Source organism: Symsagittifera roscoffensis, chromosome 4 (assembly GCF_963678635.1).
Source record: "Symsagittifera roscoffensis chromosome 4, txSymRosc1.1, whole genome shotgun sequence".
NCBI classification, from domain to species: Eukaryota; Metazoa; Xenacoelomorpha; order Acoela; family Convolutidae; genus Symsagittifera; species Symsagittifera roscoffensis.
The window spans coordinates 23,498,245-23,511,383 of record NC_087065.1 but is presented as its reverse complement, the minus strand read 5'-3'; the positions used below and the strand labels follow the sequence as shown (position 1 = coordinate 23,511,383).

The 13,139-nt window shown below is 34.2% G+C and overlaps 2 protein-coding genes across 3 annotated transcripts in view; both read right to left on the bottom strand.

The window, feature by feature from the left end:
- The window catches only part of LOC134843554 (protein disulfide-isomerase A3-like), a 494,465-nt gene that overhangs the window by 73,049 nt on the left and 408,277 nt on the right, over window positions 1–13,139 (bottom strand). The window lies entirely within an intron of this gene.
- LOC134844569 (sperm-associated antigen 8-like) overlaps window positions 1–13,139 on the bottom strand; it is a 34,966-nt gene that overhangs the window by 1,550 nt on the left and 20,277 nt on the right. The gene's annotated exons all lie outside the window — the stretch shown is intronic.

Here is a 13,139-nt window from a genome sequence, read left to right as displayed (position 1 = left end):
CCAATCATAAAATATAGTTTAGATCAGGTTCCACCCATCCGGGTCTTACAGAGTTTTTTAGAATTATCTTTCTGCAATTCAAAGGATGGATGATGAACGTTGGTATTTGTCGAACATCGTATTCTTGTCTGGTTCCTCTTGTTAGAGAAGTTCCAGGACGCTGGAGTAAGGGGCATCAATCGTTGTGTCTTCTTGTGACAACGACTGTGTTTCCCAACGAAATCAATCTGATTTCAAAATGGTTTGCTATGACGGGTTTTTCTGTATTATGTAGAGAACTTGTTTTGTGTTCAACCTCGTCTGGGAATGGCTCGGAGATTTTGCGTGGAGGGGATGCCTTGTAACTCGGATCTGTACGTATACTTGAACATCGAGGTGGTCATTGGTCTAGTTCAATGAAGTCCTTTTCTGCGAAGTCAAGTCGTACTCTAAATCCTTTGAGTTGTGATTGTGGACGGCACATCGGTTGTGGTTAGCCATTCTTGTTCGAGTGTAGTGGGGTCAATTTGTCTTTGGATGTTCGTCTTTGTTGTTGTGTGTTGATCTATATACTGCAAGGTATGATTTACATTTTATAAAATTGTTATTAGTTCGGTTTTTTAATTATGAATTTAGTTAGTTGTTTTCACAAAAGCATTTTGTTTTAGTTCGGTTATTTTGAAGAGTTACTCACCCTTGAGTACCTCTTATTAAAAATAGAAGTGTGGTCACAAAGCGTGGATGTAGCGCGGTGGGTTAGGCCGGCTATAGAGCATGCTCAGGACGTCCTCTCTGGTGGGTTAGGCCAGGAGTGGGAGTATGATTTCGTGCGGTTTCTTTGAGAGGTCCTGTTATGTGATAACGTTTTATGTTGGGTTTATGTTGGTCTTTCTTATGTTCCTTTGGTTGTAACCTTTTTTCAAAAATCAAATTGTTTTTGTTATGGGTTTGTCTTTCGACTTTTTTGTGTTTTATTATTTCTTTCTTAGACTTTATAATAGTCTTAAAAAAAGAATAAATTATCCAGTTTTAAACTGGGTTAATCCGGTTTGGGTACCGTTGGTTTTCTTTTCTTAGTCATGCTGTTAATTTATGATTTGTGGTATTTATTAAGCTGCGTTGGTTAATTTGGTTTAGTATATAATTCCTTTCCAACCGGGTTAAAGGAAAGTTTGAAACTTGTTATCGTGTGTTAGAGTTGTTGAGTGTGAAAACTTGAAACTGAAAATCATTATTTAAACAATTCTTCGTGGGCGAGTTGTGCGAGTTTGGATAGAATTCCTGTGCGAGTGAATAAAAATATCAAAAGGTTAGTACTGCATTTTCATTTTATCAATTTATTACTTAGAATTTCAATTTTACTGCTAGTTTTGGGGGAAATTTAAAGTTATAAATTTTCATCATAATTAAATTTACTGCTTTTTGGGGGAGTAATTTATAGATTAATTTACTACATTTGGTATGAATTTCATCAGATTATCTTGTGGAAAATATTAATGAAGTTTAGTATAATTTTAACAAGTTTTTATTTTTTATTTTTTTTTTCTGTTTTTTGCAGATGATCGTGGTATGAAGACTAAAAATCTAAAAGAAACATGAGTAAAGAATGGTTAGTATTAATTTAAATTTATTAGTTAAGAATATTTTTAAATTATACTTACCTGTTAATCGTCTGGGAAAAAGCCGTGGGGAAAGATGTCGCGTATTATGTCTGAATTTGTTAGTAATTTTGCTAGTATGCGAATGATGTTTTTAGTTTGGAGCAGTGGCCAAAGCAATTGAAGTGCTTTAATGGTTTTTTTTAGTTCTTCGGTGCCTACTGCAAACTCATAAGGTGTGTTTTGAATGAAGTTATATATTTTGTGATTATATTTAGTATTGTGAATAAATTCTAATATAGGGATTTCTATAGGTTGGATAAATTCATGTGGGATAGGGAAAGGGTCTGGATTCTTCGGCATTAAAGGTCTTCGTGATGGGACAAAATATATACATTTGTGTTACTGGGTCATAATTGCGGAGGATGCCGTGGACGTTAGTATCTTTGATGCAATAGGTGAAATTAAGAAAAAATGGTGAAGTGTACTTCGAGTTAAGAAACTGAAAACGATGGTATGGTTGTCTTGATGGAGTATGTAGATCAAAATGATTTTGTATGAAGCGATAGTATGTATATGTGTGAGTCTGTTTAGTGCGTAACATAATGTCGTGTGAACAGTGCAAATCGCGTTCATGTGGTGCAAGGAAGTGAAAGGTTAGTGAAAATAATTGAAATTTTTCTTTAAAGCTTTCGTAAGCTTGCATATCAGTTAGTGCTTCAGAATTGATGTGATCATATTTTCTATCAAAAATATTAAGTGTGAATACATATGACGTTTTGATGAAGAATTTTTCTGTTAGTTGTGGGTTAGCGAAGCGGTCGTCATCTAGAAAATGGTCTTGATTAGTTGGGATGATATTATGGTCGTAATACTCTATTGTAAGTTCGTTAGCTCGGGGTGCAGTGAATGTTTTTAGTGATTTTTTATATCCTACATAAGTAAACTGTCTAGATGTTAGTGTTGCGGTGAGTCTATATAGCATATCTTTATTCTTTTCAGTATCGTTATGAGTATTAGATAGTGGCAGGCAACGGGGATTAGTAAAATGGTAATATGCTGTCCAATGAAGTGTAGGCATTAAAACATGTTCATCTACAAAACTACGTGTGTCGTTAGTGTCGTTAGGTGTGTTTAAAGTATATTGTGGGAATGAGGGTAAGGTGATTGCTAGAAAATCTTTCGTGTTGGTGTGGTGTGGATGATTAATATATTCGCAGGCTGTTCCTGGTTTGGTCGGGAATGGATGGTTTGGGAATTTTCTTTTAAAAGTGCGATAAGCTCGGTGAGTGCTATTTGATGATTCGGTGGATGTGGATGATTGTGCTAATGATGCAGTATAAGCTGAGGAGGGTGTAGGAGTAGGTGGGTTTGAGGATTCTATTGTGGATGAAATTTGATTTATAGTGAGGGTGTTAGGGTGTATTAGCTGTTGTTGTAGGGTGATAAAATTATCGAGTTCCTGGGAGATTTGGGGAGTATCGGGAGAATTAGATGATCGGTCGGAATGAAATGGAGAATAGGTTGAGGTTACTTGTGAAGCATAAGATGGAGTAGAAACGGATGGGAGTGGATTTTTTAGTGGGATCGGTTGAAAAGGGGGTTTTGAAAAAACTGAGGAGTTGGTTTGAAAATTATTAGATGGAGATGGTTCGGAGTCTGCAAATTTGTCAGGGGTTTCTATGTTAGGCTTATTAAGTTGTGAAATGGAGTATAAAACTGAAATATCTGAATTAGTATCCGAGTTCATGCTTGATGTTATATTAATAGTTGGAAAATCGGTTGGCGGGAAAGCAAAAAGTGGGATTATTGTGATTGGAGTGTTGAGGTTGGTTGGATGGGAATTTGAGCGGTGTAGGGATCCAAGTTGTCGGCTCATCGTGGGCTAAAAAAATAATTATTTTGAGACTGAAAAGCGGTGGTATGGGGTTGTTCTATAATTTGTTCATGTGTATTATCATCTTGTGAATGATGTGTCATTATATGTTTTATGGGACTTTGCGATATGTTTGGTCGAAAATTTGGGTTATGTGTTATTGCTAGGTTTCGGAAATTACGTGGGACTAAGAATAATGGATGGTTATTTGGTAGGGGTGGCAACTGTGGTGCTGTAGGCATTACTTCTATATTATTATGTTCTTCGTCGTATGTGTTCTGTGTTGTCGCTATTTTTGTATTATATTCTTTTATTTGTGCATCTAGAAGAATTTTGTTAATTGATGATGAAAAAATTCCAAAAAATTCTGCAAATAGTATGCGTGCTACACTTGCTTGTCTATTTACTTGTGTGTGTATAGCGCATGTGTTATAGACTTCTTTTAAGTGTGAAAAAAGAAATCCTATAAAGTTAAACATTGCGTAGAGGATAGTTAATTTTTCTAAGATGTAATAGGGCCATCCTAGAAAATCGAGAATTTCATTTTTTAGTGTAACAAAGCTAAAAAAAATTTATAGGTGAAATTTCTTGTGGTCTAAATTTTTCACCGTTTAGATATATATAGTCTTTAATGTCTTTAAAATATCCGCTATAATCTTGTGTATAAATATCTGCAAATCCTGCGGTTTCGGCAAGTTTGCGTAAATTTTGGTCAATTGATTGTCTTTGTATAGTGTCCATTTGTGTTAATAATTCTTGTGTTCTAATGTGGTGTTGGATATCTGATTTTGAATATATTCCAATTGATTGTAAACCAATATTTGGATTACGAGCAATAGCTCTGATGCTTTCGGGTGAAAATTTTTTGAGTGATTGCATTAACGTGGGGTATGGGGTAAGAAGATAATATTTATCTTCATCAGGGTTCAATTGTACTACATTGTGGCTACTTTCTGATCCACATGGGACTGCGGTTTCCCAAAAATATGTTCGTCTTGAAAGTGTGTCAACAAAATGTACTTTACTTTTATAAAAGATAGGGATTTTTTTATAGCATCGTTTATCTTCAAAAACATATAGTGGTGATACTTTTTTGGTACAAGTATAAAACCATAAAATGTTTCCTTCGTAGTCTAGAAAATTTGATCTATTTCCTGATAATAAATATCCTGCGTAAGGTATTTTTAATACTGCTAGTGCAAGTGATTGTAGGATTTGTGTCCTTTCTAATTCGCATAGTTGGTGAAGTGTTTCTAATTCAGACAGTGACATTTCTTGAAAAATTCGACTAATCGTGTAGTCTAACTTCATATCTAAGTGGATATCATAGTGGATATTACCAAAATAAGAATTATTCATTAGTGATAATTCTTGTAAACGTGTGCTTCTAGTGTCATGTGGCTTTAGGTGTCCACCAGGTTGACCATTACTTTTTTGAAAGTTAACTGGTATATATGATGTTCCTTCGTGTAGAGGGTGACCTGTGGCATAAGGGTCAATTTTTATTTTTCCAGTGGTCATGTCGAAACCTTTTTCGTATTCAACTAATATTTCAGAAAATTGTGTTTTGTGAAGTGGGTTTCTGTATTTGCATGCGATTTCTGTTTCTTGATATATTTGGAAGCGTGTTAATTTATTTTCTATATTATGGAGATTTCGAAAATCAGTACTTTGTTTTCGTGATGGATGGACTTGTTCATATGGAATTGATTGTATAAAATATTTTTCGTGAAATTTTATCATTCGAGCGTGTATTTTTGCTACTTGAAATGTTGTACATGTATCTTCGGGAAACCAAACAATTGTTGCTTGTGTCCATGTTGTAGGATCACAATATTCTTGATCGTTTTTACAAGGTAGTCTAATTCCTTGATAGATCATTGTGTTGTCGGATAAATCTCGTGTGAGTTGTATTTTTTCGAGTTGTATTTTCCAATCGAAAAACATTATTTCTTGATATCCTTTATTTTTTGTGTCTGCTTTGCAGTTTGATGGATTATTTATACCAATGTGTGGTATCCAGTGCTTATCGTGTATGTCATAAGTTAATCTTCCGTGTGCGCCATTGTATGGGTATTTTTCATCCAGTGTTATATGTCCTTGATATCTTTCAAGTTCTGCTTGATGTACAGAATCGGCAAAGACTTGAAAATATACTGTTTTTCTGTCGGTGTTTATATTTCTTGTGATGTTTAATCTGAGTAGCTCATTTTTACAATCATCGGGATTTAGATGTAGAAGTCGTTCTATATTACTTTCGTAGAATGATTCGTGGTCAAGTCTGTTTTTATTTCCGTTTGAAACTTGTGAACAATGTACTTTCTTTTCGGAAAATGTTGCTGTAAATTTATATCCTATGACTGTTGTTGCTCGGGCTTTTGAATATAGTGTCGCTTTTACATTTGTAGTTTCTATAGCTTGTGGTTCCGTTTCGCATTGTGATACTTGATTTATTGCATATTTGTGTAGTGGTGTAGTGTTTTTTGTTCATTTTCTTCACAATCGTAGTGTGTTACTAATAAGTCCTGGGGTCCTGTGCGGGGAGAAGGATTTGTGTTCTGATCGGAGATTATTAGAAAAAAGAGTTGGAGAAATATCAATATTTTTAGAATACACATGTGTATGATAATCCTGAGTATGGGTTATAAAATGTGATGTAACCAATTGTCTTTTTGGTATATCTGTCGTATTTATATATTACTTCAGTTGTTATAAATGGTGGTGGTAGCGATTGAGCTGTTATATTGGGTGGGTTTAGTGGGTAAGGATGTTGAGCAATGTTGTTAAGTTTAACCGTGATTTCAAACTTTAATTGTAGACTATTTTGTTGGAGTATTTGGATGTTATGGTCACGAATGTCTTCGTGGATGTCTTGTTTATACTGTAGTCTATGGAGTGCCCAGTTGTGGAGTCGGTTACTTTCCGGATGTTGTCCAAATAATGGTGGGGGTGATGTGAACGTGTTCCAATCTAATCTTAAAGGGATATTTGTTGATGATTGTTCTCGATATCTAGCGTCGAGGTTATTTGGAAAATTTAGGGGGAAAGGCGTCGGTGAAATCTGGCTTTTTGATGGTGTTGATGGTAGTGATAATGTTTCGGGTAGTGATGATGATGTTGTTGTATCCGTAGAAATGTCCATTGGGTCATTTATTAAATTTGGTTCACCTTGTGTGAATGACCTTGTTGTCCAATATGGTAGTCGTGATATTTGGTTTGGGGGGTTAAAGGGATTGTCACGTATTTGTTCAGATGTTGGTGTTGAACCTAAGTAATCTGAGGGTATACTTGAGGTGCTACTTTGTGAAAGAAGTGTAGGGGTTTCCGGTAATATGTTAATTGTGTTTTCTGGAAAACTTGGTGATGGGGATTGGGGTATATCAAAATGAACTCGGGGGGTTTGAAATTTTCTATTTCGTCGTGGATGTATAATTTGTCTATTTATTTCAACAGTATTTTGGTTTCGACTAATATTTCTTATTCTACTTAATTCTTGTGGTAGTGTTGGGTACAAAATATATGTTGGTTCACTTAGAGGTGCCTGTCGCTGAACTGGTTCTAATGGTTCAGATAAGCGAGCGTGTCGTTCTTCAAAAGTGTATGGGTTATCTTGGAAAGAAACTCGTGTAGATGTTATGGGGTTTTGGGTAGTTGTAGGTATTGTCGGGTTTTCTTGGGATGATGTCGGTGAACACTGACTGTGTGATTGTTGGTTAGCAATTTTTGAGGGTTTTCTGATTGATTTCTCTCAGTGAAAAAATTTATGTTTATTGTAGTATTCTTCAAGGAAAAGAATTAAAAGGATTGTTGCTAAGGCGAATGTTATGATTGCCTTCTTTATACATTTGCATATTGTCAATATTAGGGACGATAAAAATGTTATAAAAATTACAAATAGTAAAAAAATATCTGTTCTACTAAAAATGGTTCGTATCATTTAAATAAACTTTGGGTTTTCGTACCTGTGAATATGGTCAATGACTTGGGAAAGTTGGAGATATATTTCAAACAGGGAGTAGAAAATTAAAAAAATATTGCAAAAAATGATTAAAATTATTATAAAAGCTTCAAAAGTATCAAAGAGAAATATGAATAAAAGTTTAAGTATTCTTAAAAAGTTTATGAAAATGTTGAAAATTGTGTTGACTGATCGAGAGAAGAGCATTTAAGAAATGGCTTCTTGGTCGAATATTTTTTGTTGTTTGGGGCAATTTTCAAGTGTGGTCGAATTATTTATTGATTTTTTGACAAGTGGGTTGAGTTTTGTGAAAAGTTGTTGGGGGCGAATTTTATGGTGTTCGGGAGGTCTTCTTTGCTTTATTTTTATTTGTCAGGTGATCTGGGGTATTTTTGAGATTTTTGTACTTTAGGCTAAATTAATATGGTCGTATTTTTACTTTAGGCTAATTTATCATTTTTGGTTGGGGGGTTTTTGAGGTCTGAGTTGGGAAAATATTGTTGATCTTTGCGTTATTAGATAAGGGAGGGTTATGATATTATGGTGGTTTTTATTTTAGCTGTCAAGTTTGAGTGGTTTGTTTTTTTTTGACCTGGAGGTTGTAAAATTATAGTTATAGATATGCCTGGAGTTTAATATCTTTCGTCTAATTGGTTTGTGTTATAGTTATAGAAGGTGACGGATTGAATGAATCCTATTGGCTAATTTTGAACTAATTTCGCTGCGTGTTTGTCAGCATGTTATTTTTAAAAATGAAAGTTCAAATTTATTCAGAGGTGCAAAGATTATTAATTTTAAAATTAAAGCTGTTTTTGAAATTCAACTTTCTTTAATATTTTAGATTGTGGGATGAAAGTTTTGTAGTTTTTACGTGGTTGATTTCTAAGTCGTGATGACTCTCTATGTTCTGATTTCTCGACTTGTTCTTGTGGTATAATTTTTTCTATCATTTTTCTATTTTTCCTTTCTTTTTGAGGTATTTTTTGATCTAGCTTTCTTGTATTGTTTTGGGTTGTAGTTGGTTTTTTATTTTGCTTTTTTCAAGGTGAATGTCGTTTTGTTCATTTATTTCATTTTCCGTATGTGGGTGATTTTGAATAACTTTTAAACCTGTGAAAGAATGTAATTGAGTTAGTTCGCGTAGTGCGTATTCTTTTGGGTAGTAAGGCAATAGATTGTTTCGATGTTGTACAATTTCTTTTTGGTTTGAATCGATGATTTTATATGTTAAGTCAGTGGGTTTGGCGATTATTTGGTATGGTCCCTTTGAGAAGTCCTGTTATGTGATAACGTTTTACGTTGGGTTTGTGTTGGTCTTTCTTATGTTCCTTTGATTGTGTCCTTTTTTCAAAAATCAAATGGTTTTTGTTATGGGTTTGTCTTTCCACTTTTTTTGTGTTTTATTATTTCTTTCTTAGACTTTATAATAGTCTTCAAAAGAATAAATTATCCAGTTTTAAACTGGGTTAATCCGGTTTGGGTACCGTTGGTTTTCTTTTCTTAGTCATGCTGTTAATTTATGATTTGTGGTATTTATTAAGCTGCGTTGGTTAATTTGGTTTAGTATATAATTCCTTTCCAACCGGGTTAAAGGAAAGTTTGAAACTTGTTATCGTGTGTTAGAGTTGTTGAGTGTGAAAACTTGAAACTGAAAATCATTATTTAAACAATTCTTCGTGGGCGAGTTGTGCGAGTTTGGATAGAATTCCTGTGCGAGTGAATAAAAATATCAAAAGGTTAGTACTGCATTTTCATTTTATCAATTTATTACTTAGAATTTCAATTTTACTGCTAGTTTTGGGGGAAATTTAAAGTTATAAATTTTCATCATAATTAAATTTACTGCTTTTTGGGGGAGTAATTTATAGATTAATTTACTACATTTGGTATGAATTTCATCAGATTATCTTGTGGAAAATATTAATGAAGTTTAGTATAATTTTAACAAGTTTTTATTTTTTATTTTTTTTTTCTGTTTTTTGCAGATGATCGTGGTATGAAGACTAAAAATCTAAAAGAAACATGAGTAAAGAATGGTTAGTATTAATTTAAATTTATTAGTTAAGAATATTTTTAAATTATACTTACCTATTAATCGTCTGGGAAAAAGCCGTGGGGAAAGATGTCGCGTATTATGTCTGAATTTGTTAGTAATTTTGCTAGTATGCGAATGATGTTTTTAGTTTGGAGCAGTGGCCAAAGCAATTGAAGTGCTTTAATGGTTTTTTTTAGTTCTTCGGTGCCTACTGCAAACTCATAAGGTGTGTTTTGAATGAAGTTATATATTTTGTGATTATATTTAGTATTGTGAATAAATTCTAATATAGGGATTTCTATAGGTTGGATAAATTCATGTGGGATAGGGAAAGGGTCTGGATTCTTCGGCATTAAAGGTCTTCGTGATGGGACAAAATATATACATTTGTGTTACTGGGTCATAATTGCGGAGGATGCCGTGGAGGTTAGTGTCTTTGATGCAATAGGTGAAATTAAGAAAAAATGGTGAAGTGTACTTCGAGTTAAGAAACTGAAAACGATGGTATGGTTGTCTTGATGGAGTATGTAGATCAAAATGATTTTGTATGAAGCGATAGTATGTATATGTGTGAGTCTGTTTAGTGCGTAACATAATGTCGTGTGAACAGTCCAAATCGCGTTCATGTGGTGCAAGGAAGTGAAAGGTTAGTGAAAATAATTGAAATTTTTCTTTAAAACTTTCGTAAGCTTGCATATCAGTTAGTGCTTCGGAATTGATGTGATCATATTTTCTATCAAAAATATTAAGTGTGAATACATACGACGTTTTGATGAAGAATTTTTCTGTTAGTTGTGGGTTAGCGAAGCGGTCGTCATCTAGAAAATGGTCTTGATTAGTTGGGATGATATTATGGTCGTAATACTCTATTGTAAGTTCGTTAGCTCGGGGTGCAGTGAATGTTTTTAGTGATTTTTTATATCCTACATAAGTAAACTGTCTAGATGTTAGTGTTGCGGTGAGTCTATATAGCATATCTTTATTCTTTTCAGTATCGTTATGAGTATTAGATAGTGGCAGGCAACGGGGATTAGTAAAATGGTAATATGCTGTCCAATGAAGTGTAGGCATTAAAACATGTTCATCTACAAAACTACGTGTGTCGTTAGTGTCGTTAGGTGTGTTTAAAGTATATTGTGGGAATGAGGGTAAGGTGATTGCTAGAAAATCTTTCGTGTTGGTGTGGTGTGGATGATTAATATATTCGCAGGCTGTTCCTGGTTTGGTCGGGAATGGATGGTTTGGGAATTTTCTTTTAAAAGTGCGATAAGCTCGGTGAGTGCTATTTGATGATTCGGTGGATGTGGATGATTGTGCTAATGATGCAGTATAAGCTGAGGAGGGTGTAGGAGTAGGTGGGTTTGAGGATTCTATTGTGGATGAAATTTGATTTATAGTGAGGGTGTTAGGGTGTATTAGCTGTTGTTGTAGGGTGATAAAATTATCGAGTTCCTGGGAGATTTGGGGAGTATCGGGAGAATTAGATGATCGGTCGGAATGAAATGGAGAATAGGTTGAGGTTACTTGTGAAGCATAAGATGGAGTAGAAACGGATGGGAGTGGATTTTTTAGTGGGATCGGTTGAAAAGGGGGTTTTGAAAAAACTGAGGAGTTGGTTTGAAAATTATTAGATGGAGATGGTTCGGAGTCTGCAAATTTGTCAGGGGTTTCTATGTTAGGCTTATTAAGTTGTGAAATGGAGTATAAAACTGAAATATCTGAATTAGTATCCGAGTTCATGCTTGATGTTATATTAATAGTTGGAAAATCGGTTGGCGGGAAAGCAAAAAGTGGGATTATTGTGATTGGAGTGTTGAGGTTGGTTGGATGGGAATTTGAGCGGTGTAGGGATCCAAGTTGTCGGCTCATCGTGGGCTAAAAAAATAATTATTTTGAGACTGAAAAGCAGTGGTATGGGGTTGTTCTATAATTTGTTCATGTGTATTATCATCTTATGAATGATGTGTCATTATATGTTTTTTGGGACTTTGCGATATGTTTGGGCGAAAATTTGGGTTATGTGTTATTGCTAGGTTTCGGAAATTACGTGGGACTAAGAATAATGGATGGTTATTTGGTAGGGGTGGCAACTGTGGTGCTGTAGGCATTACTTCTATATTAATATGTTCTTCGTCGTATGTGTTCTGTGTTGTCGCTATTTTTGTATTATATTCTTTTATTTGTGCGTCTAGAAGAATTTTGTTAATTGATGATGAAAAAATTCCAAAAAATTCTGCAAATAGTATGCGTGCTACACTTGCTTGTCTATTTACTTGTGTGTGTATAGCGCATGTGTTATAGACTTCTTTTAAGTGTGAAAAAAGAAATCCTATAAAGTTAAACATTGCGTAGAGGATAGTTAATTTTTCTAAGATGTAATAGGGCCATCCTAGAAAATCGAGAATTTCATTTTTTAGTGTAACAAAGCTAAAAAAAATTTATAGGTGAAATTTCTTGTGGTCTAAATTTTTCACCGTTTAGATATATATAGTCTTTAATGTCTTTAAAATATCCGCTATAATCTTGTGTATAAATATCTGCAAATCCTGCGGTTTCGGCAAGTTTGCGTAAATTTTGGTCAATTGATTGTCTTTGTATAGTGTCCATTTGTGTTAATAATTCTTGTGTTCTAATGTGGTGTTGGATATCTGATTTTGAATATATTCCAATTGATTGTAAACCAATATTTGGATTACGAGCAATAGCTCTGATGCTTTCGGGTGAAAATTTTTTGAGTGATTGCATTAACGTGGGGTATGGGGTAAGAAGATAATATTTATCTTCATCAGGGTTCAATTGTACTACATTGTGGCTACTTTCTGATCCACATGGGACTGCGGTTTCCCAAAAATATGTTCGTCTTGAAAGTGTGTCAACAAAATGTACTTTACTTTTATAAAAGATAGGGATTTTTTTATAGCATCGTTTATCTTCAATGTCCGTGTTGTAGGATCACAATATTCTTGATCGTTTTTACAAGGTAGTCTAATTCCTTGATAGATCATTGTGTTGTCGGATAAATCTCGTGTGAGTTGTATTTTTTCGAGTTGTATTTTCCAATCGAAAAACATTATTTCTTGATATCCTTTATTTTTTGTGTCTGCTTTGCAGTTTGATGGATTATTTATACCAATGTGTGGTATCCAGTGCTTATCGTGTATGTCATAAGTTAATCTTCCGTGTGCGCCATTGTATGGGTATTTTTCATCCAGTGTTATATGTCCTTGATATCTTTCAAGTTCTGCTTGATCTACAGAATCGGCAAAGACTTGAAAATATACTGTTTTTCTGTCGGTGTTTATATTTCTTGTGATGTTTCATCTGAGTAGCTCGTTTTTACAATCATCGGGATTTAGATGTAGAAGTCGTTCTATATTACTTTCGTAGAATGATTCGTGGTCAAGTCTGTTTTTATTTCCGTTTGAAACTTGTGAACAATGTACTTTCTTTTCGGAAAATGTTGCTGTAAATTTATATCCTATGACTGTTGTTGCTCGGGCTTTTGAATATAGTGTCGCTTTTACATTTGTAGTTTCTATAGCTTATGGTTCCGTTTCGCATTGTGATACTTGATTTATTGCATATTTGTGTAGTGGTGTAGTGTTTTTTGTTCATTTTTTTCACAATCGTAGTGTGTTACTAATAAGTCCTGGGGTCCTGTGCGGGGAGAAGGATTTGTGTTCTGATCGGAGA